A 26,264-nucleotide genomic window follows, 5' to 3' on the forward strand; every position below is an offset into this window, starting at 1 on the left:
CTCATGGCCCACTAATTCAGAAGCGAAATTTAATTTAAGTAAAGATGACACTTCTCTCCTCAGATTCCGATGCAAAGGCTAATAGGAAAATGCAAAGGAGATGCTCAATCTTCTTTGTACAATGCTTTATTTTTCTATCCGGTGCCATAATAATTTCAGGAAGATCGTAAAAATATCTGGTTCCATTACCTCCCTCTAATATCTAAAAGCCAGAGAGACTGTGATTCCTCTTTATGCCCATTGCTAAAGAAATGGCAAGAACTAGAACTAGGTAACAAGTATCGTTGCTTAAACCTTGAGTGTCCCTCAAAAGCATGACGGGTTAAGCAATAGATAAACAACCTCATTAATTTTCAAACAAATACTCACTGACGCTTCTGCAGGCGCAAGTTCCATGGAATCAGATGAAATATAAGCCATTCCTCCATGAAATTCACTGAGTACTTAACAAGAGACTGAGACAAGAAACAGGAAAACAAATCTCTTATTACAATGTTCTCCTTGGCTCCTCTCACTGTCTTCTGTGAGCTTTCTGAGGTTACATGGTATCCCATGAGAACCCAGAGGAAAACAGGAAAGCACTGATGCCTCAAACACTCCCTCTTTGGACATCAAATCCTTCCAATTCCCATTGCATCTAAAAGCAACAGAGTCCTGTGGAGTGAATGGCAACTAGGTGCTTCAAATTCATTAACCTTTTTTTGAGCCACACAAGAAATCTGTGACAATCCTGCATCATTCCTATTTGGAAATAAATGGGAATAATCTATCTTGGAACATCTTCTAGATTGTCCATAATGATGTAGCTAGTATGTAGTGAAACCAATCTCTCCTTTTTGACTCTAAATTCAACTTCTTCCACCTTCCACACTGTATTCTGTTTAGAACCAGCACTTACTCTACAACTGGAAAAAAACAGGAGTGATCAGCTGAGTTTACCATAAGTAAACATGCTGCCTTCTAAAGTTTCATCCAACTAAATCTTTCTATATCCCATTGCCTCGATACCAGTATTCTGTGTAGCCTTTAATGCAAATGGGCTTGGGGTGCCTAGCCTATAAACTTCCAGTTGCAAAGTTAAAATACTTTTGTCATTTCTACAAGCACTTGAGGAGCCATCTGCTACAGTCTTCTCATATCTTCAGGCTAAAGCAGCATGTCTTTGGATAATTTCTGAGAATTAATAAAATAAGATGTTCTTTGTGCAGTTAAAAGAAGGATCCCCATGAAGCAGGGGGTGGTCAGGTTCCCCATTGTAAAAATGACCTTCCTGACAGAACCCAGGCATCTACAATATAAAGAGATGTTTCCATTTTCACACCATTCAACATTAGAAAAAGAAATCATCTAATAATTTCTGTGTTTTGGGAAAGAACCCAAGTTGCTTTCTTTCATGTGAATTGTTTCCTTGAGGAGCTCTTGTAAAGACAAACCTTGGAAAATCTGTGCAATGACACCTAGCTTCTCTGCCTTAAAAACACTTGCAGGGCTGGAGCAATAATATAGCAGATAGGGCATTTAACTTGCAACCCAGCTGGCCCAGGTACAATCCCTGCACCCCTCAATGTCCCCCGAGCCCACCAAGAGTAATCCCTAAATTCAGAGTTAGGAGTAAACCCTAACACTACTGGATAAACTCTCCCGCTATCCCCCTCTAAACAAAACAAAACAAAACAAAACAAAACAAAACAAAACCACCACTTTCCTACATAGTCTAAGTAAATAACAATGTTTGTGTCCAATGTCCAGCAAAAAAGAATATCATTTATTTTATTGCCTTCCTTTTGTTAGAGGGCCTGGTTTTTAAACACACAGTATATTTTGTTTTGGTATTCACATAAAAGGAATTATAGAAATACATAATTTTTGAGGATATTGCAGCTATAGCAGTAAGTCAGCAATATTTAACCTGCCTGAATTTCTGCTGTTTCTACTTTCTCAGTATATTACTGACACAGGCAATCTGATCCCAAGAGCTACAAATCCCTTTGTCTACACTTCCTATGACACCTTAGCCTTCTGACCCCATGACAGTGGTAATAGGGATTCTCTAGAAATCTAAGTCAGCCCAAATCCCTTTCCTGCCTATGATCTGCCACCAGGCTCTTTTCACAATGAACAGCATTAAATTCTATTTCAGTCTCTAAACAGGCATGGTCTTCTTCTTCGCTCTCTATCCCTTTTCCTTTCCTTTCAGTCTTCTGTTCTCTGTGGATTTTTCCAAACATTCTGCTTCAGGACATTTGCACCTGCTTTCTTCACTGTCGCACATTCCTGTTTTGGGATGGAAACACCCAATATACGGTGGTGGGAAGGTGTAATGGTGGTGGGATTGGTGCTTGAATATTAAATATAATCAAATATTGTGAACTACTTTATAAAATAAAAAATTTAAATCACATACCCAATATAGTCCCATGACTCACTACTTTTCTTTATATACAGAATGATGTCTCACCAAGAAGTGCTCCTCTCTTTTTGGAGAGAAGATGGTAGAGAGAAGGGTGCAGGGCATGCTCCGGAAGTCATCAGCACCACGCCCAGGACTGCTAGGTGTTTGTGTATGGAGCAGGGCAATGTGTTCAGGGATCAAACCCAGAACCCTGCATGTGCAAAGCATGTCCTCTACCACTGAGCCACATCCCAGCTCTGTAAATGTGTTCCCCTTTTAAAAATAAAAAAAAACACCCAAACCTCCTGTTACTGTGTCATTTTTCTTCTTTGTATTCTCAATGCCAGTAGTTAGCATTTGGAAGGCACTCATGAAATAATTTTTGAATGAGTGAATGGCTGAATCAATGAATGAAATAATTAATAAGTTAATGGCATGGTTGCTTGGTTCTGTGGGACTCTAATTGGTTTATAATTTTCTAAAGCACCAATGAAAAGCAAAGCAGCCTCCTCTAAAAGCAGGTTGATGTTATCAAGTTCAGTTTCCAAATGTTCTGGAAAAGTGTGGTTGATGGAGTATGTGAGATTTTATAGTATTTCTACCAATCAAACATCTTAGACAAGTTTTCACTAATGAAGTGTGGTATACTCCCCCAAGGAAAGAACGGCATAGGAGATTTGGGCTTTGAAATCGTTTGGATTGCTTCATGTTTGTGACAGAATATGAAGCAGACAATGACTTTCAAAACTATAAGATAAATGTAAACCATGCAGCATGGCTGTTCACACTGTCTCTTACAAACTGGAGCCAACTCCAGCTTGTCATTTTTCAAAAGTTCCCAGAACTGGGTCAGAGATATACTCGGGGGTAGGAAGCCTGCCTTGCACACAGCAAATCTGAGTTCAACCCAAACACCTCATACAGTTCTCTGAGCCTACCATGACTGATCCATGAGCAAAGAGCCAGGAGCAAGTGCTGAGCACTTAATGGGTGTGGCACAAACCACCACCAACACATTCCCAACATACATCAGCCTTGTTCAGAATGTACCTGGTATTAATTCTTGTGATGATTACTGGGAAAGATCACAACAGCTTTCGGGAAGGAACCTGAATTTTATGTCTTAGGAGGCTATTTCTAACAATATGCATGGCTTAAAACCAATATTTAGATTTTCAAGGTGGAACAAGAGTTCATTTTTTAAAATTCTGGTTACCATTGGTCAATTAAACAGAGTGAAGCCTTTTCATTTGCATAGTTTGATTATTTCCTCATAGAATAACAAATATAATCAGGTCATAGAAGCCAACGGAGTAACAGGTAGTCCAAATGATAATGTGCACAGCAGACTGAGTTCGAGGTTTCTTCTAACCAAAAGCAGAGCTTTTCAAACCACTAGAATACCACTAGAAGATAGATAACTGCCAGCAACTAACTCAATCCCAAGTAAGGACTTGGAGGGAGCATGGTTTTGAACCACACCCAATGATGCCCAGAGCTTACTCTTAGCTCTGTGCTCATTCCTGGAAGTGCTCAGAGGGTCACGTGCAGTTTTGGAAGCAAACCAGGGCCAGCCACATGCAAGGAAAATTACTAAACATTTATATTACCTCTGACTCCCAATTAACTGACTTCTTATTTAAAGAAAAAGACTCAACTGTAATTTCAGCTCGGTGAACCCATCAATGTGATTTCCATGCCTAAGGTCCACAAGTTCCAATTATCATCCAGTCATTGTTAGTCGAGTACAGGTTGATGGCTTGATGGAGGTTGAAAGATGAGATCAGAGTATATTATGACTAATGTGTAGTGCCAGAGAGAAATCCCGGACAGCCAAACTTCAGTGATATCTGACAGCTCAATGATGGCAAAGATGTTATCACAGTTACTGCAGCTCTGCACTTCTTACATGAGAGAGCATGAAGGCAGTTATTCCAGACTGCAGAAGAGCAGCAGAGTCAGACACAGCAGTGTTTCAATAATATATTTTCTGATAGTATAATGAAAGAGATAATATAATGGATAAGGTGCTTGTTGCGCATGCAACCAACCCAATTCAATCCATGGCACCACATGTGATCCTCCAAGCATTGGTAGAAGTAATCACTGAGCAGAGCTGGTTGTGGTCCCCCAAAAACAAACTAAAAAAGGAATTCTCAAAAGTTTCAGCCTAGAGAGTAAAAACTCAGTAGACCTAAGTAAAAGCTCAAGAATATCTTTCTTACAAAATTTCTAAGTAACCTGAATCCCAGAGAGACTTGATTTTAATTTTTTTAAATGCATCATTTAAAAAGGAAATTTTACTGTTGTACTCCATAGCTTACTGTGAATGTGATTTACAGGGTGACAGCAACATACAACTTATTTTATATTTATAGTTTCTCCTCTATTCCATAGTTACATAAAAATAAAGTAAACATAAATATTCAAATTTAATAAAAAATTATGACAAGTTTAAATTAGAAGGTGAACTGGGGGGTAAGTATGCGGGTATGAGAACGGCACATGGAGTATGAAGATGAAAAAAGCTAAAACCTAAAATTGAAAAATCAAAAAAGCAACATAAGTATGCAAGTAAAACTATGGAGTTAAACTTAACTTTTAAGTTAGAGAAGAAATAGTTAGAAACATTTAGAGTGATGGACTGTAGGGGTCAAGTGTTAGGGGTATGCAAGGTGGAACTATTCTTTTATCATCATGAACCTGGTAGTGCTATTGCACTCATCAATGTATAAACACTACCCTCATTAAGAACCAACAGGGAACATATGAGAAACAGAACATGAGACTGTTGCACCGTGGCACTGTCATCCCATTGTTCATCAATTTGCTAGAGTGGGCACCAGTAACATCTCCATTGTGAGACTTGTTACTGGTTTTGGCATATTGAATATGTCACGGATAGCTTGCCAGGCTCTTCCATGTGGGTGGGATACTCTTGGTAGCTTGCAGGGCTCTCTGAGAGGGGCAGAGGAATCAAACCCGGGTTGGCCACGTGCAAGGCAAACGCCCTACTCGCCGTGCTATCACTTCAGCCCTAGAACATGAATCAACATCAACAAAAAAATTTGAGAACACTGTACATCAGGCTCAAATAGACATTAACCCCTGCGATATGGGAACCAGGTGAACTGAATCCTAAAACAGTCCAAGCTCAGTACCTTGGCTGGTTTACAGAGAGAGGTTTAAGGAGGAGGACCCAATCAGAAACTTTGAATTGAGAAGACGGTAAGAAGAATCTGTGGAAACAAAAGCTAGAGTTCTCAAAACAATGCTTAAGATGAGAGCAATACAGAGAGAGGACCCTGAAAATCTGAGAATCCTGCTGAAGACCCATCATCAGGCACCTGAAGTCTACCTAGGGCTATATAAGAACGACCTGAAGAATCAGAGGAATTGCTGGTCTCAACAGTTTGACTCAGCATTATTTGGGGTAGTGAGGGGGAGAGGGGAAATGTGAGTGGGGGGTGGGAAGCCGGCATACAAATTGGAAAGTAGGAGTCAAAGATAGTACAGTGGGTAGGGAGCTTGTCTTGCATGTAGCCTACCCAGGTTTTTCCTCCAGAATCTCACAAGGTCCCCTGGGCACTGCCAGAAGTAATTCCTGAGTGCAGAGCCAGGAGTGACAAAAACGAAAGTAAAATATGACAAAACAAAAGGAAAATAAGACGTAAAACTACTGGCATATTAAAATCTCTATAGGCACCAGAGTGATAGTACAGTGGGTAGAGCACTTGGAAAGCACAGCGGATAGAGCATTTGCCTTGCATGTGGCTGACCCAGGTTCTTGCCCCCAGCATCCCATTGGTCCTCCAAACACCACCAGGAGTAATTTCTGAGTGCAGAGCCAGGAGTAAGCCCTGAGTATTTCCAGGTGTGATCCAAAAAGCTAAAAAAAATTAAAAGATAAAATCTATATAAAAATAAAATGCAATCTACAAAAAACTAAAAAAATTAAGAGTAATAAGCTTTCATAACATAAGATCAAAATATAAAATTGCATTTGAATAGTGACAGCACATGATTTAAAATATTTTGAAATATAATTCATATAATAAATTATTAGGGATGAATCTCACAAAAACATTATGACTATACATGACAATTACTGTCATGCTTCTGGCCAGACCCCACTGCTTGGACGAGCCTCATCCAGAAATTAATTTGTTGAAATCCACAGGTATTCAGGTTTTGTGACTGTAATCTCCAGCATTCATGAGGTCAGGGATGAGTGAGTACATTTCCTTGTACTTCCGAAAGCCTGGCAGTCACACACATGTCCAAAAGTTGCCAGTCAGTTATGAATTTAACTCCAGGGATAATCTCCTCATCGTCCACCCTCCAGAACTCATGGCTGCTTCTCCTGAAAGGGAGCATAAAATGAGGCCCCCAAAACCATGCCACTGAACTCTGCACTAGGCTGTTTTCCCTCAAGGCACCCCAGAGGGGGGCAGGTGAGAGCCCTCACTGCCCCAAGGGACCCAGCCCCGACAACTGACCTCTACAACCCAACTGCCGCCACGATCCAGGCCACTTTCCACACACTAGGGCCCAGCCTCACATATGAGTGAACATATTCCTGGACAACGCAGCCACTTTTGCAGCCATGCAATACATTATAAGACACTCCCTACCCATTTTCCATAATTACCACACCATATTTGATGGGGTTCAGACAGTAGGCAACAAATCACTGTCACTGTCACTGTCATCCCGTTGCTCATCAATTTGCTTGAGCGGGCACCAGTAACGTCTCCATTGTGAGACTTGCTGTTACTGTTTTTGGCATATCCAATATGCCACGGGTAGCTTGCCAGGCTCTGCTATAGGGGCGAGATACTCTCAGTAGCTTGCCGGGCACTCCAAGAGGGGCAGAGGAATCAAACCCGGGTCGGCCGTGTGCAAGGCAAACACCCTGCCACTGTGCTATCACTTCAGCCCAGCAACAAATCATAGAGGGAAATATATATGCATATGTACATATTTTCAGACATATATACCAAAGCTCACATCACCCAAACTTTAACAACATGTTAGTGATATCCTATAGAATGTCTTCAAAATAGAACAATCTTCACACTGTTTTCTATATGAACAATTTTTGGTAAGCATGTTCAGCAGTTCTTCATAACAGACTATACAAAATATATTCTTTCATTTGTGTTTTGGGACAGGGCTTGGGGCTTGGGATGAAAATATGCCGAATTTGGTGGTGGGAAGGTGTATTGGTGGTGGGATTGGTGTTTGAATATTAAATGTAATCAAATATTGTGAACTAACTTATAAAATAAAAAAAATTAAAAAAATTTAACTCCAACTGTATCATCACGTTAAAGATTTTGGACACCCTGAAACTAAAACAAGACTGACAAAAGACCAAAATCTCAACCACAAGACAGTTCAAATACCAATAAACCAGGAGTGGCACACCAGATTGGATGGGATATAATGTAGAATGAAGGCAACCAATCTCAACTAACAAAATATAAATATAGAAGGGCTAACCTATTAACAACATCTTAATAATCTCTTATACAAGGGATTAAGAGCTCCATGGTGAGATACAATAATCTTCACTAACTTTCATCTAAGGAAACATTTTTTGATCATCCTTTTAGCAAATTATTTATAACAAGCAATGTATAATAAATTATTGAGGGCCTGCTATGGGGACAGGCTCAAGGAGTGATTGGGAAAATTGGAAATAATGGTGGTGGGAAGGTGCAATGGTGGTGGGATTGGTGTTGGAATATTGAATGTCTGTAACTAATCTAATGACTTAATGAAGTTACTTAAAAAAGAAATATTATGACTATACACTAAAAATATAAGACACTTCTGATATAAGTTTTTAAGTTCTAAATACAAGAGAAGACATACTGGATTCATGGGTCAAAAGATAATTTGTCAAATGTTATTTCTCTCCAAAATGATCTATAATTTAATTTAATACTAATAAAAATTCCAGCAAGCTTCTTTTAGACACTATAAATTTACCCAAACTTTCAATCAAGAGGAAAAGGATATTTAATAGCAAAATCAGAAACAAAACCTTTGAGAAAAGTAAAATGAAGTTTGGGGATCAACATTATTACATATAATAAAACAACAGTAATCCAAAGAGTGTGGAATTCATGTACAGATAGGAATTAGACCAACATAATAAAGCAGAGAATTCAGAATAAAGGAATTCCTTAGGAAAGGAACAAATACAGTCAAGGAAGATATTTTCTAATGCAAAGGTAAATAAATAAATTCAAAAGTAACTTGTACTATCAGAAATATTATCTCCAAATAGATCACATAATCTACATCTATAAATCTTCTTTAAAAAACCTTTTGAAATTTTTAGTTAGGCAAATATTTCTTTGAAGAAGCAGAATCATAACCTACAAAAATATAAGCTGAAAAACTGGACCTTGTCAACTCAAAAACTTCTCTCTGAAAGAAGAACAAGCAAACTATTGGATGTAATAAAGTATTTGAAATTTATATACCTGATAAAATACTCATAGCAGAATATGTAACAAACTCTAAACACTCAGTAATAAAGATAAGCAGTCCAATAAAAATGGCCAAAGTACATGACTAAATGCTTTCACTGAAAAAATGATATATGGATTACAAATAAGGCAACAAAAAGTCACTAGTAAAAAGCTATTTAGAACTAAAACAGGATAGAACTACACCTCTATCAATTATTATGAGTCAAACTAAATACTTTAAAACCAAAATCTATAAAGAATGAAGAGGCTAAGAAAAATGAAATTTTTCCCTTCAAACTACTATAAACTGACTAATTACCAGTATTCTCCTACCTTTGAACTTTCATTGAAAGATCAGCTCTTCTTGGGATTCAAGTGTGCAGCCTTCACCACGGGTGTTATATCACTGACCCAAGTTCTTCGGTAACCAGATTCAGATGGAACCCCATCAGCAAATGTTGTTCCAGCTCGCCAACTGCAGATGTTGGAACTTCTCTGCCTCTGTAATTACATAAACCTAGTCCTATTGATTTTGTTTCTCTGGAGAACCCAGGCTGATGCAGGAGATAAATGAGGAGTATTACAAATGGAGCACCCACAAACATCAAGAGGTGATATAATTTCCTACTATCTTGATTAGGGGGATGGACTCAAGAGCACCTGTCAAACTTATCAAACAGTACATTTTAAATTAGTGAAGCACTTTTCAATGTAAACTATATCTTGTTTTATTCCTCAATAAGTTCCTGAAAATTAATACACACTGAACAAAAAGCCATCCCAAGAAAGTTCTCTAGCAGTTATATACCCGTAGCATTGGGATCCCAGAAGGAGAAAGGTGGATTCTGGTGACTGGACTGTGAAGACCCTATAGATACCTGCTGCATGGCATGTCTCTCCAATCCCAACAATCCACAGGCCCAGAGCACCACATGTTTTTTCTCTTTTGCTGACTTCATCACTTTCAGTAGAATGCAGCAGCTACAAGTTTGGACTTTCCAATTAAGTGGAGACCATCACTATCTGGTGATTTCAATCACTATCTGGTTACAGAAACCTTTCACTATCTATTGCTGTGAATAGTTCCAGCAGTTGACATGTCACCACAAGAGTGCCCTCATATATACACTCAAGATTCTTGCAGTACTTGATTCCTACAGCTTATGTCATGCTTCAGTGAGATAATGCATGTAAAGTACTTAGCACGCTTCCAGAACATGGCACTAACTCAATATGTTAGCTGCTTACATTCACCCCAAGTCCTCCTCCAACCATCAGCCCTGATTATTTTTTTCATCTAAATTAGCATGCACAACACTAATTCACCATTTACTTTTCTACTAGCCACTTGCAGTGGTTTGCTCACTCCTTCCTCTTTATTTCTTCTAAATGCTGATTACTTCCCTTCTAAGTGCTATTTCCCACCCTCACCATTTGCAATAACAACTGGTTAAAAAATGTTTGAATTATTCAGTACTTGACAAACACGTACAATTTGGAATCTTAATCTGACTTGGCAAAATAAAAAAAAATGCCTATGAGTAATTTGTTCCTAAATTCAAAAGTCGACCAGAGCTTGAATAGATAAATGAATGATTACCCTTGGAGATTCTTATGAAGACATATGTAAATATAAGGATGGGCCTAGCACAGTTATTGAATATTTTAAATCATTTTTCCCATTAGTAATGAATGGACAGAATCAATTGCCTACTCAAAATCAATAAACTGAGGATATTTCACTATGAATTCCAAAACAGACAAGGGATTTATTTCTTTGCAATTCATGCTGTGCTATCAGGAAATTATTAAAGGATTTAGCGATATTGAATCTAAAACTAATGGTGAAGAACACAGTGTGTCCCCTTAGGCACTGAGACCCTACCCAGATGGCAAGCTCATACCCACAACCGTAGGTTGGATAAAAGTTTAATTTAGGGGTTCATGATTCTTTCTTCCACACCTTGATCTCTCCAGTTCTTATTTCCTTCCTTCTCCCAGAATTCAGGAGCTTCCAAGTTAGTAACTTTATTGCAGTGGAGGTGGGGGGTGGGGGTAGGTGGATCTGACATTAGCCTCTTAAATTCCAGTGTGAACAAAACTTTATGTCTAGTTCATCCTACATAAATTTGTATTTGAGCAAGAAAAATATTTCAACATGCAATGTAATAAAAGACTAATCACGGATGTGGCTCAGTCATAATGTTCATGCTCTGTAGGCATGAGGGGTCTGTATTTGACCCCTGTATCACTTGTATCACTTGTAGTCCCATTGGTCTTCGATTTGCTCGAGCGGGCACCAGTAACATCTCCATTTGTCCCTGTCACGAGCTAGTGTAGCCCAATGATACCTGCTCGCTCCAGGAACAGAAAGAGCCTCAAATTGATCACTCAGAGATTTGCCAAATAAATCTGACCATCTAGTTGGTGGGTGGCCACGAGGTCTTCTGACGTTCCGTGGAATCCAGTCGGTAACAGCTCTAGTCCAACGGTTGTCTCTGAATCGCATTACATGACTGGCCCATCTGATTTTTGATGCCTTGGCAAACGAGACAGCATCCCTGATTTTTGACTGTCGACAGAGGTCAGAACTCCGGATTCCTTCACTTACTTGAGTGAGACATGATATTCCCAGCATAGCTCTTTTGATTCCTCTTTGGGATACCCTAATAGCATTCTCATCCTGCTTGCATAGGGCCCAGGTCTCTGAGGCATATGTTAGTGCAGGAAGAATGGTGGAATCGAAAAGATGTGCCCGGAGTCGGAGGTTCTTCGTTCTCTTAACCACCTCTTCGACGCTCTTGAATACGTTCCACGCTGCTCTCTTCCTCCTGGGCAGTTCTGGCACCAAGTCATTCCTCATGTTGATTTCTCGACCCAGGTACACGTAGCTGCTGCATTCAGAGATGTTCATTCCATTGAGAGCAAATGGAGCTTCAGGGACCAGTTCGTTTTTCATGAACATAATCTTGTTCAGTTGCAATCCAACCTTTCCACGCTCACGGTCGAAGTCGGCCAGCATTTGTGCCACTCGGCTAATGTTTGGCATTATGAGAACGATGTCATCAGCAAAGGGGAGGTGGCGTAATTGCCGACCATCTATCTTCACTCCCATTCCTTCCCATTCCAGTCGTCGCATAATGTTCTCAAGGGCGGCACTGAAGAGTTTCGGTGAAATGGTATCACCCTGCCGCACCCCTCTCTTTACATCAATGATCACTTCCTTATAGAATGGTGAGATCCTGGTGGTGAATCCACAATACAGCTCGTGGAGGATTTTGATATACTGAGTTTGACCGCCCTGTTTGGCCAAGACTTCGATGACCGCCTCAGCCTCAACAGAATCGAAGGCCTTCTTTAAGTCGATGAACGTTAGACAGAGTGGCATCTTGAACTTTTGAGAAACTTCAATGAGTTTGGTCACTGTGTGGATATGGTCTATCATGCTAAATCCTCTTCGAAACCTGGCTTGCTCACATGGTTGTCCTTCGTCTAGAGTTCTGCCTATTCTATTCAGGATGACATGAGTGAACAGCTTGTAGACGACAGACAACAGGCAGATTGAGCAATAGTAGCCGATGTCGTGGATGTCGAATTCATTCTGAATTCATCATGTCGACCAAGACCATCCATGGTAACTCACAGTTCCACAGTTCTAAACGCTGGACATGGGAGTCTCCCGGTGGACAGTTCCACAATGAAATTGACCACATCATATTCAATCGAAGGTTTTGCCTGACCAATGTCGCTGTGGTCCCAAAATTCCAAACGGGATCGGACCACCGTCTCCTTCATGCGAAATTCTACTTCACAGACCAGGGAGAAAAGTCTGCAAAATTTAAGTCTAAGAAGACAACTCCCAGAATGACCACCAACTGGGAGCTCTTTGGCACTATTGCAGCAACGTGGGAAGATGCCGTCCTTGACAACATCGACAAGGAATACGATCGACTGGTTCAGCACCTCCATGTCTGTGTGAAGAATGCCAAGAGTGAGAAAGCCACAAACAGATGCCTGTCTTCGGAAACTCTCGAGCTCATTCGTCAATGTGGTTTGGCGCGAGCCTCAGGCAACCACAAGCTAACGTCCAAGCTCACAAAGCTGTGCAGAGATGCGATAAAGGAAGATCTCAAAGAGAGAAGAGCAGCAGTGCTGGCCAGCGCAGCAGAAGCCGGGAAACGTATTCGCAGCGCTCGCCTGTCCTTCGCCAACTACAGGACCAAGATGACTGCCCTCCGACGTCTCGATGGATCTATCACATCCTCCAGAAAGGCAATGGAGACAATTATTCACGACTTCTACTCGGATCTCTTTGACAGCCACGTCCACCTGCCCACATACCAAATTGCGCAGGATGGATATGTCGTTCCCAACATTCTCCCTTCTGAAACCCGACACGCGAAAAGCACCTGGTCTGGACAAGGTCAGACCTGAACACCTGAAGAATCTGCCGCCAGTACTCATCAATACACTGGCCCGACTCTTCACACGCTACCTGTCTGAATGCAAGATTCTGTCCCAGTGGAAAACCAGTAGGACCGTTGACCCCTGTACCACAAAATAAAATCAAAATCTGTAATTTTTAAAGAAGAACTGTGGAGCAGGATGGGAACTTACCCAAATCACATTATGTATTTTACCATTTATGCTTGCAGAAAGGTCCACCTCCTGAGGTATTTGTTGTTTGTTTTGGGGAGGATTGTTTTGGCCATACCCAGCGATGTTCAGGGTTTACTCCTGGCATTGTGCTCTGGGATCACTCCTGGTGGGGTTGGGGGATATGGGCAAGCACCCTGTCCTCTGTAGTATCTTGCTGGTCCTGTTCATGTGTATTAAGAGAAGCTTAAGTTGTTTTTCTACAGGTTGTTTTCATGGAAAATTATACTTTCTTCTTGTGCCAAAGAACATTAATTTTTTTTTATTGGTTGAGGTTCTGTGATTTAAATGCAATTAACTATGTTTTCCCATTCACATAATTCCAACACCACACCCATCACCAAAATCACCTTTGAAAGGCAGCTCCCATTGTAGCACTGTTCTTCCATTGTTCATTGATTTGCTTGAGTGGGCACCAGTAACATCTCGATTGTGGGACTTGTTACTGTTTTTGGCATATCAAATACGCCATGGTAGCTTAAAAATCAATTCCTTAGAGAATAAGTAAACAGGAATGATAGAAAAATATTATTAATTGAGATTTTGTGGTTTACAATATTGTTGATGATCTCTCATGCATATAATTGAACACCACGCCCATCACCAGTATACCCACCTCCCTTCCCCCAAGGACACCAACTCTCCTTCCTCCCAAACCCCTAGAAAAATATTAGATTTTTTTCTAGAGTGAAAAATCTAAGCTTTATTGTCAAATATTGCTTAAATTAAGAAAAAGCCTATATCAAAGGTGATTGAGAAATACCTAATCTCTATTGACCTATCTACCTTCTTTGTCATTGAGCCCTACTGAATGCTGTTCAGTCAGAACGGTTGCCCAAAGTAATTTCGAGTAGAGTGGAATGAATTTTAAATTGCAAAACATATCATACTTTTACAAAGTGAAAATAGAGCCACATGAAATCACTCTTGGTAGTTAATGGCATCGTGGGGGAGAAAAAAGTATTAGAAATACATGGCAGTGTGACTCAGCCAAATGAGGTAAAGATAAAAATATGAATTTAAAACCACTCTCCTACTCACCTCAAGTGACTAAAGGCCTCATAAATGTTGGCTATTGTGCTAGATAATGTGCAGTTGCCTCCAGATCGAGTCCCTGTCTCACAGAGCTCAGTCTGGTGGGTGCATGGCCATGGACAAGCTCACAATGCTGTATGACAAGCTCTATGAGAGAGGAGAGCCCAGGGTCCCACAGGGACACAGAGTTTAATAAGAGAATCAAGACGAAAAATGTGTTCCTCCAGAGATACTTTAAGGCAGAAAGAATTCAACCCACAAGATCTGATAAAAGAGAATCTGCAAATATTTGCTTTCTTGGTTTGGGGAGCCACATCCAGCTATGCTCAGCAACTGCTCCTGACAGTGCTCAGGAGACCATACATGGTGCTGGGGATCTAATCAGGGCTGGCCACATTCATGGCAAATATTGATTCTTTGTATTAGCTTTTCAACCCCAAATTTGGAATTACTGAAAAGATGTCCAAACCAATTACAGGATCTAAAGTGTCCAGTGAATGAAGGGAAGAAGACACCTTATGAGGTTCAAGTGGATCAGAAGAACTTGGGGAGCTCTGGCAACAGGGACCAAGGATTCTGCCTCAGGAGACTTGGGTGAGGGGGGGGGAAACTGTTCTCTGTACTAATACTACAATGATCCTGGCTGATAAGATGTTCTGCATACAGACATTATCAATGATTCTGGCTGGCCAACAGGTGAGAACAATTGAGAAGGACTGTAAATACTTCTTTACAAAGATACTAACAAACATGTCAAAAGCACAGATCAAATCTGGCTGTGACAGAGGTCCCATCTGTATTAAAATTAGCAGGTGTTCTGATAACACATATATGGAAGTGAAGCAAAAATAGAACCTGAATTTAGTTGATCTGAGTTGAGATCTGAACTCAGCACCATGTCTTGAAGCTTTCTCCAGGCTTTGGTGAGAGCCTCTGGGATCTTCTCAGAGATATGTGGTCCTTCCCACCCTGTATGCAACCCTGCAGGAACTCTGGATCCAAGCACTGACCATCTGAAGGTCAGTAAGACTGGATCTCGGCTTAGTGGTCCATCCAGAACTGCCAGGAACTGTGTGCTTATATTGTGGTCATATGAATTCTCCATAATAAATCACACTGCAATTGTATGTGACCGATTTGAGTAGTAAGTTAAATCACTCCATCCAAATGGGAGTTAGCATTTTTGAGACCTGAGCCCCCATAAATATTACAAAGATAAAACTTTCCATTTTCTCTATCAGGAACATTCTTCCCTGAAAATATGACAATACTGGCTTATATTAAAACATAAAGAAGCATGTCTCCATGTCATTAACAGCTTGCCATAATTTTTTTCAGCATCTATCAGTAGCTAAATCCACCTCATTTATTGGCCAATTCACTTCTTTCTTGTTTTTATCATCCCAGTGAAACGTTGGGTTTATGAAGGTCCATTTTCATAAAAAAACATCTAGTAAACATTTGTTGAATGGTTGTTCAGTTAAAAAAAAATGGATATTAGGGCAAGGTAGTAAGATGCCAGTGTGCTGGAAATCACAGATGAATGTAGGGGCTGTGGTCAAAGTCAGCTCCACAATGAAATGAATAAAGTGGTGAAGACACTTGGTCAATTAAAAAAAAACTGTTTTGTTCTGTTTTGGTTTTGGACCACACTTAGCTGTGCTCAGGGCTTTCTCCTGGCTCTAGTGCTTAGGGATCACTCCTAGAGAACTTGAGGGATCATACAGGGTACCAGGGATGAAATCTGGCCTCAAGTAATGAAAGTGTTCAACTTGCTGCTCTATCTCTCCAGTCTGTTTCAAATTTTTAATTCAGAGCTAGGAATGTAGCTGTATTCCACATGCTGAGTGTGATGGCAGAGAAACAGAGAAACAAAGTATATGATCTCCACACTGCAACCAATCTGTGCAAACACCACAACAAGAAGTGTACAACCGGCAGTGAGCACTGCAAACTGTAAGAGAACCACAACCCCACAATCAAGTATGTACAACTGCCCAGTCATCATAACAACAAAAAGAAGGGAGGAGAAAGGACTCAAAATAAAAGCAAAGACAAATATCCAAATAAAATTCATGTCTTCTTTACACAGACTGGATTATTTTAAATGTTCATTTGTACCTGTAGAAGATCTTTTTTTTTTTATTGCGGGGAAGGTGCTCATGAATTACCCCTAGTAATGCTCAGGGAACCACATACCATACTGGGTATTGAACCCAGCATGCACGGTACAAGAGCTTTCCCTCCAGTCCTTTCTGGTCCTTTGTTGAAGATCTTGAGTTTGGTTTACTTAATCAATAATGAATCAATTCTAATATACCAGCTCACTAATCTAAAACCCATGAGAAATCTAGTCTTTATGTTGGTTCATTTCTATTTTTTAATTGACTTCAGTGTGCAATCTAACAGAATTCTAGGAGTTTAGCTTCACACCTCTCTAGGTACATAATCCTCACCACCCCACCACCCATGAATGTTCCAGTGCCATTCCATAACCAAAACTATGTCTGCTTGTTTTCCTCTAGTAGCCACCATTTTCACAGACCTTAGGCATTCATTTTGTCATTTCTAGATGGTTCATTTAATTATTCAGATTCCATATGAAAGAAATAATACATTATAACACCAAAATATCTGTCTCTGCCATCCATCAACCATATGCATGTTGCCATACGCATGTCAGACAATGGGTTTCTTTTACCCCTCCCCCATGTATACATTTTCGAAAGTTACATTTGCAAGTGGATTCAACAGACTCCTGAGGAGAAATACAAATCTTGTGATGTTAGCTGTCTTTTCTTATAATTTTAGGAGAAAGCTTGTGCTCTCATGATGTAGGGGATAATTTCTCAGTCTAGAGAATGACAGACCAGATTGAATTGGCTTTGGTTCTTTTATCACTAATTAGGTGGCAAAGATGCAGAGCTGCCTCCGGGTACACAGAAGAGGACTCTGTTCCCATAATTAGCCGATTGAAGAGATGGGAGCCCTGGCACCAAATGTCCTTGCTTGTTCTCCAGGTGCAGAAATCACATCAGACAGGAGGGCTTCACCGAGACAGGAGGGCTGCAGTATTCTTTGTGTATTCCAGGGATCTAGCTCAAAGTAGATTCCAACACAGGATACGTAGAACCTAACGTGTTTCCATGAAGGAGGCTTCTAGAAATCCATTACTATCATCTGTCCTTAGCTAGTCCTGTCCTTGATTTTGACCAGTGTCTTTATCAGTGTCTTTTGGGGGAGGTGGGGGAATGTCCACACCAGAGTTTCCCAGGGGCTATTCCTGACTTTGTACTCATGCCTACTTCCAGCAGTGCTCACTACGTGTGGGATCAAACCAGGCTTGGCCACATGGTAGGCAAGAGCTTTTTCCCCTGTACTATCTCTCTGGTCTTTTGTTGCTATCTTAAAGAGAGTCATGTTCAGTGATTCTTAAGGTGTACAGGTTGGGAGAGAGAAATGGCTGGGAGAGAAAAGTTGATGGTTGATAGAAGAAAGATCCAAAGTTATCCCAACAGAATAGAAAAAATAGCTTCAATTAAAAGGATAAAATTTAACAAAGCATCATATGTAGGTAAAAAAATAGTCTCATATACAAGTAAAAATATGAATTAAACAACTGTGAGAAGAAAACCAGAAAAGCAATCATGAAAATGACCTGGATCTTATCCATGGACATTAAGTTAAGAGATATTAACTAAGTAAGGTATTTGCTTAAAGAAAGAAAATACAGGCAATATTAAAAGAGTTGATAAACTCTAACATGCAGAGCAAGAGAAATAAAATCATTATATTTAGTGTTTCTGGAAGCACATGAGGGATTTACAAAATTCTAACTGCTATACTTAAAGAGAGCCTAACCAACTAGAAAAGTATAGTAGCCTGAATACTTAAATACTTGAATACTTCCCACGCCATCTACTTAGTAGGTCTGGCATAGGTTCCAAAGTCTGAATTTCTGGGACAAGAAGCAGTTTTAAAATACCAAGAAACTAGTGTCTTTCAAAGAACCCATATCTGAAAAAGTAAAAACAAACAAAAAATAAAAAACAAACAAAAACCTGATAATAAAGCTTGTACAATTATTCAAAGAACTTCTCTATTGAGCTAGGGAGAGTTTGAACCTGATCCCACTTGGCCCCTTGAGCACCACTATGGTTCAGGACTGAACCATCAGACCTGCATGGGGGTGGGGGGGGGGTGTGTGCTGGGTGTCGTCCTAGTCAAAAAGGAAGAAAAACTGTAATCTTTAGCATGCAGACAATTTGCCTGGTAGGGAGGTATTCTGAGTCCTTAAATTTTTAATAACTCTCCATGAATAAAGAACAGATCTGTGCTTTCTTGTCACCAAAGGCAAATTCAGAAGAGGAAGGAGTTGTAGGAGGCAGATTTTGACCAAACATAAGGAAATAAATCCTGGTAGATGAAGCCATCCCATGATGGACAGTATGGCCTCCTGACCTTGGATGTGTCCCTGCATTAGAAATGCTAAAACAGAAGCTGGCCAATGTCACTTAGACATGCACAGAGCATTCCTATGTGGGTGAGAGAACTGACTTGATCAAAGAGAAGATTGTTTTCCACTCTAAGATGCTCTTGAATCTGCATCTGGCTTCTTTATTGTCTTGCTTAATGGTTTTACCCTAGTCCGTTGTTCCAGGCCCATGAACTTCACTGCAGATTCTCTCTTATGAGAAACTAGACATGAAAATGCTCTGCAAAATATATTGCACCATATAAAATACAAGTTAATATTGAGAATTTTATATTGCCCCATTAATTTTCTTTCATTTCTGCATATCTGGTTGTCAACCTAACACAAAACCTTCTTGGATCAAGACAATATTCAGCAAATAGGTAATATTCTGTGATAAAAGACTCATATTTCATACAAATGAGAAGAGCAAAGGTTGTTAGATGGTTGGATGTGTTACAGAGCAGTTGTGGCACTTCCAGCACTTAGAAATTAAGAATAAATCCGGATTCCTGGAACAATTCTGTCATGATCCAGCGTGGAATCTGAGGGATAAATTAGTTGCTATCTCAAGGTCATTTTCAAACCCAGGATGGAGAAAGTGTGCTTCTTCTTTAAACTATCTATGTAGCTTTCTCCTGTGTTCTGTGAAACTGATTGGGTAGATCCAGTATTTTTTTAAGTTTTACATTTCAGGGCAATTTTTTAGTGAATGGGCACCCTGAAATAGGGTGAAGGGACTTCATTAGTCTCATTACGGGAATGAAATCGATGCTCTGTGCCGTAAGGCAGTCCTGCTGAGCCATCTAATTAGTGATGGAAGAACCAAAGCTAATTCAATCAATCTACACTGTCCCTCCTGGGATGGAAAAATTCTCCTAAATATCCTGGGAGTACTAGATCTCCTCCAGGATTACAGAGCATCAGTACCGGCCCAGAAGGACACTGAGGTCAAACCATACGCCCTCCCGTTTCTCCCCTAAAACAACATTCATCACAGCATATTTGAAGGGAACTAATGTCTTACCCAGGAGACTGCATTGAAAAAAAACAATGAAAGCAGAGTATTCAAGATAACCTGTCATTTTTCTCTTACAGTAAGGGTCCCTGGGTCTGAGACTCAGAAAGTTGTAGAGATTTCACCCTCTCACACAGAAAGAAACCCAGCAAGCAGTGCAACATATGGATAAATTTATATCACCTTAAGTACAAACAAAAACAACTGTCACATTCAGAAATCAATTTATCATAATTATTCATAACAACATAGTTAGGAAGTAATGAAGGTAGATAATCTCATTTCATTGATGAAGACTCTGTATCTCAAAATCTAAGCGGTTTTCTAAATGTCACAGAGATACTAAATAATAGAACCAGGACTCCTTTTGACTCATAACTTAATTTTCTTTCCATTATGGATGGAACAATTAAATGCCATATTTTCTTTGAGAAGTTAAATATGCTACTGGATGGTACTTCCATATTGTTTAAATATGTCTGTTATTAATGTTTTATCTATTTTAGTTACCATGATTTACCGTACTGTTAATTGATAGCGTTTCACGTATTTAATGTTCTAACATCCCACTCACTCTACACCAGTGTATGCATTTCCTTCACTACTGCCATTTTGGGTCCCCTCAATTTTTTCCCACCTTCCTTTTCTCATATCTCAAATCTGGTGAACTCAGGGTTGTGGACCATTTCTCAGGTTCTGTTGCCTTTGGTCATTTTGGTATTCCCCTTCCTATGCTTATCTATATCCCCCAAGACATGTGTGCCTGTCCCCTTCCTTCTAGCTGATTTCACTCAGCATGAAACCGTTCATTCCCACCCATGTAGTGGTAAACAGCATAATCTCATTTTTTCTTACAGCTGAGTAGTATTCTGTTGTGTATATAAACCATAATTTCCTTATAGTTAAGATCTAAAAACAAGCCAAGTGACCCCAAACATCCAAACCAATCCTTGCAAACAAAGAAGAAAAAAGTTTTTATTTTCCTGAAATTAAGTTATACTAAGAAGTTAAGTATTCAAGACAATGTGGCACTAAAATAAGGGAAGACTCTCAGGTCAGTGGAATAGAATTGAGAGGATAGAGACAGATCTTCAGTTTTTGCCCATCTAATCTTCACCAAACCAAAGGAGCTAAGAGTATGAAGTAAAACAAGTATCGAGAGACTCTTCAACAAATGGCACTTGGAAAACTGGTAAGTCACATAACAAAAGAATGAACTTAGGCCCCTATCTCACAGTATGCACAAAAGTCATTAAAATTAATTTAAGATGGGGCTTTTACAATTTTGTTGTTGTTGAACTTTGTGAGTACTTTAAAGATCCTGAATACCAACCCATTATCTGGTGTGTTGAATGGAATGTTTTCTCCCACTAAGCTGTTGTTTAGTTTTATCCTGTGTTTCCTTTGCCATAGAGAAATGTTTAAGTTTGACCCGTTGTTCATCAGTTTGCTTGAGCGGGCACCAGTAACGTCTCCAATGTGAGACTTGTTGCTACTATTTTTGGCATATTGAATACGCCACGGGTAGCTTGCCAGGATCTGCATGTGGGCGAATACTCTTGGTAGCTTGCCAGGCTCTCTGAGAGGGATGGAGGAATAGAACCCGGGTCGGCTGTGTGCAAGGTAAACGCCCTACCCGCTGTGCTATCGTTCCAGTCCAACACCATTTGTTGAAAAGGCTGTCTTTATTCCATTTCATGCTTTCTGCTCTTTGTCAAAAATCAGCTGACTTTATATAGGGGTTTATGCTTGATAATCTATTCTGACCCACTGGTCAGAGTCTTTCTTTATTCCAGTACCATGTGCCATCACTATGGCCTTATAATACAGATTAAAGTTAAGTAGTGAGATGCCTCACAGTTTTTTGTATCTCCATATGGTTTTGGCTACATGGGTCTTTTATGATTCCACACAAACTTTATAATGGACTGTTCTAAGTCCTGAAAGAATGCTATCTGAATTTGGATAGCGATTGCCTTTAATCTATATAGTAGTTTAGGTCAGATGAACATTATGACATGTTGATTCTTCTAATCATGAGCATGGGATGTTTTTCTATTTCCGAAGTTCTTTAATTTCTTTCTTGAGTGTTTTGAAATTTTCATGGTACAAGTCTCTCACCTCTTCTGATTCCTAGGTACTTGAAATTTGGGGACACTAAGAGGATAGACTCTTTGATCTCTTTCTCCTCAAATTCATTAATTGTATATAAGAATGAAACCTATTTTTGCATACTGACTTTTTAGCCAGCCACTTTGCTATATTGTTTTTTATTTTGAGGAGCTGCTGAGAGGACTCTCCAAGGTCTTCAATGTATATCATCATGTCATCTGCAAATAAAGATAGTTTGACTTCCTCTTCTTCAATCTGGATCCTTTTGATTTCCTTTTCTTGCCTGATTGCTGTTGCCAAAACTTTAAGTACAATGTTGAATAAGAGTGGGACAGTAGGGGCCGGAGCGATAGCACAGCGGGTAAGGCATTTGCCTTGCACTCGGCCGACCTGGGTTCGATCCCCGGCATCCCATATGGTCCCCCAAGCACCGCCAGGAGTAATTCCTGAGTGCAAAGCCAGGAGTAACCCCTGAGCATCGCAGGGTGTGACCCCAAAAGCAAAAAAAAAAAAAAAAAAGGTGGGACAGTAGGCATCCATGTTTTGTGCCCAATCTTAGATAGAATACTTTCAGTTTTTCATCAGTAAGAATAATATAGGATTTTTGTAGATAGCTGTTACTAACTTGAGGAAGGTTCCTTCCACCCCCATTTTATTGAAGATTTTTATCATAAATGAGTGTTGGAACTTGGTGAAAATTTTCTCTGTGTGAGTTAATATGATCATATGATTTTTATCTTTCCTTTTACTGATGTGGTGTATTATGTTAATTTATTTTCATACACTGAAATAAAATCAATTTAAGATCCCAATATCATGGCGAGAGTGATAGTAGAGCAGGTAGGGCACTTGCCCAGTGCTTTTGCATTTGTGTCTGAAAGTTACTGATGAGTTTTAAAGTAGCGTGACAATGACCTTCTTGTACTGAACACTCCGGAATCAAAGGAGCTCAAAGTCTTAGCGGAGATAAGATCTTTCCAAGCCAGTATAAAATAACATAACATAAGACTGACACCCAAAGACAGTAGACACAAGGGCCAGGAAGGTTGCTCCATAGTTGGAAGCCATGAGCAGGGTGAGGGGGTGGGGGGCTGGGGAGAAGGCAGCTGGAATAGGGAAGGGATCACTAAGAAAATGATGGTTGGAGGGATCAGTCAGGATGGGAGATATGTACTGAAAGCAGATAAAGGACCAAACATGATAACCTCACATTATCTGTATTGCAAACCATATCGCCCAAAAGTAGAAAGTATGGGGGAAATTGTCTGCCATGGAGGCAGTGGGAGGATTGGAAATGGGGTGTATACTGGGGATATTGGTGGTGGGGAATGTGCACTAGTGGAGGGATGGGTGTTTGATCATTGTGTGATTGTTACTCAAACATGAAAGTTTGTAAGTATATCTCACAGTGATTCAATAAAATTTAAAAAAAATTAAAAAAAACCAGAACTGTGAAAAAATATATATCTTTGCAAGTCTCAGTCTCTTGCTGCACAAAACAGAAATCACTGTCACCTCTGTCTCCTGCTTCTGGGATTGCTGAGGAGCAACTGAAATCATCTTTGTAGAAGAATTTGTAAACTGACAAACTACAAACAGAAGACATCACACGCTGATATAGTATGCATGAACTTTCTTCCATTTTTATTAAGCATTTTAATTATCTTGACTAAGGATCACTTCCTTAATAATGGCCTCCACCCTTTTAAGTGTTGGTTTAAGTATGACTTTTTCACTAAAATATGCCTTTAAGGGGCTGGAGTGATAGCACAGTGGGTAGGGCGTTTGCCTTGCACGTGGCCAACCCGGGTTCAAATCCCAGCATCCCATATGGTCCCCTGAACTCTACCAGGAGTAATTCCTGAGTGCAGAGCCAAAAGTAACTACTGTACATCACACCCATAAAGCAAAAAAAAAAAAAAGTGCCTTTAAATAAAGTACCAGTAAAGGTGGACCAGAGCGATAGCACAGCAGGTAGGGTGCTTGCCTTGCATGCGGCCGACTCAGGTTCGATTCCTCTGTCCCTCATGGAGAGCCTGGCAAGCTACCAAGAGTATCTTGCCCACACGGCAGAGCCTGGCAAGCTACTCATGGCATATTCGATATGCCAAAAACAGTAACAAGTCTCACTTGGAGACGATACTGGTACTCACTCCAGCAAATCGATGAGCAATGGGATGACAGTGATACAGTGATACCAGTAAAGGTAAGAATTAGGGGCCAACGCAGTGCCTCTGTTGCAAACCACAACACCCAAAAGGAGAGATAAATCAAAAGGGAATGCCCTGCCACAGAGGTGGGATGGGGTGGGAGGGTGGGAGGGATACTGGGAACACTGGTGGAGGGGACTGGGCACTGGTGGAGGGATGTAAACAAAATGCAATCATGAAAGCTCATAAATTTGTAACTGTAACTCATGGTGATTCACTAATTTAAAAATTAAAAATAAAAAAGAATTAGGGGCCAGTCCTCTGGGTTGAGATCTTAATAAAAACACAACCTTAGACAAGTTCTTAAGATATTTCACACCACTTGTGTAAATTAAGAAAGTGAAACTATCTGCTTATTCATAAGAAAGTTATATGTTAGAAGCATCTAGGACATATCAACTGTTTGATCCTTTCCCATCATTTTCTAATCAACCCACTAGAGGGTGGGGTTCCCAAGCCTAGTTTAGGGTTCAAGAAGACACTGCCTACAATACTCACTCAATCTGATGGGTCAGTACTCAGATTTAGCAACACAATGTGCTGAGGTGACTAGTAGTGCCATGTCCAGGGGAGGTCAGGGGCTTCATGATGCAAGGCATATGCTCCAACCCTTTGAACTATTTATCCAGCTACTGATCAACTTGTTAATAACTATTATAACTTTGTTTTACCTCTCCCTTCCCCCACATAGGATAAGGTGTCCTGTTAAAACAAGCTGACGTTTATTTTCAGTGGCACTGTACTAACTAATGTGATAGACATGTTGCATGCTATTTCAGTCCAGCTTTTATTCCAAGGGTGATTCCAAGACGGACACTTTCTCATCCCTATTTCTAAACAAAGAGGCTGAAGCTATGTTAATTTATGCTTTTACCAGGAATTAGAAGGAAATTATTCATAAAAGCTAACGGCTGAAATATACTATCTGCCACAAATATTCATTAAGCTGTAACCAATACCTTTACAGTTTTAAGTTATGTAAATCATGTAGGTGAACGATCTGACTCCATGAAAAGTTTTCAAATTTATTTGTGATTTATTCCTTCCACCACAGCCTCCTCTCCTTGAATTGATGCTAATAACATTTTAGATAAAGTTGAGCCTCCTATTAAATACATACTGGCAAATAAAGCAATCATTTTTGAGAGGTGCAACAGCCCTTATATGGAATAATATTGATGCTTTGTAATCAATATTCCTAATAGTGCATGCAGGAAAACAGTATAGCTCTCTATGGGAAACAAATCAATATACCTTAAATAATTCACTACAACAAGGAAAGATAACTTTAGGAAACTGCATATTTTATTGTTGTTAAGTTTGAAGGTCTTTTTAAAACTTCCTATAATTTGCATATTTTATAGGGAATATGATTAATATATCCAAGACCATGTGAATTTACTGTAATTCTATTATCTACCACCAGACGGAGACATAGCTCTACAAATCTCACTGACCTGGACGCCATTTCTTTTTTTTTTTTTTTTTTTTTTTTTGCTTTTTGGGTCACACCCAGCAATGCTCAGGGGGTTACTCCTGGCTTTGCACTCAGGAATTACTCCTGGCAGTGCTTGGGGGACCATATGGGATGCCGGGGATCGAACCCGGGTCGGCCGCGTGCAAGGCAAACGCCCTACCGGCTGTGCTATCGCTCGGGCCCATGGACGCCATTTCTAACACCTATGTTTTGTGTGGCTTCCTTGGTGTCTACTTGCATTGGTTATGAATATTTAAGCTTCCTCAAGGGCACCATTAAAACACCAAACCAGAGACTGACAAACACTGGCTGCACACGTTTGTTGAAGAGACTTGTGTCACTATGTCTTCATGTAAGATCTAGCCTTCTTGGAACAATACAGGATCTAGCCTTTCTGGTCTTCAC

At 40.0% G+C, this 26,264-nt stretch overlaps 1 pseudogene; it reads right to left on the bottom strand.

Annotated features, from left to right (window-relative positions):
* Nucleotides 1-11,134: 11,134 nt before the first annotated feature.
* LOC129403388 (uncharacterized) overlaps nt 11,135-26,264 on the bottom strand; it is a 136,185-nt pseudogene continuing 121,055 nt past the window's right edge.

This window comes from Sorex araneus, chromosome 3, assembly GCF_027595985.1.
Source record: "Sorex araneus isolate mSorAra2 chromosome 3, mSorAra2.pri, whole genome shotgun sequence".
Classification (NCBI taxonomy): Eukaryota; Metazoa; Chordata; class Mammalia; order Eulipotyphla; family Soricidae; genus Sorex; species Sorex araneus.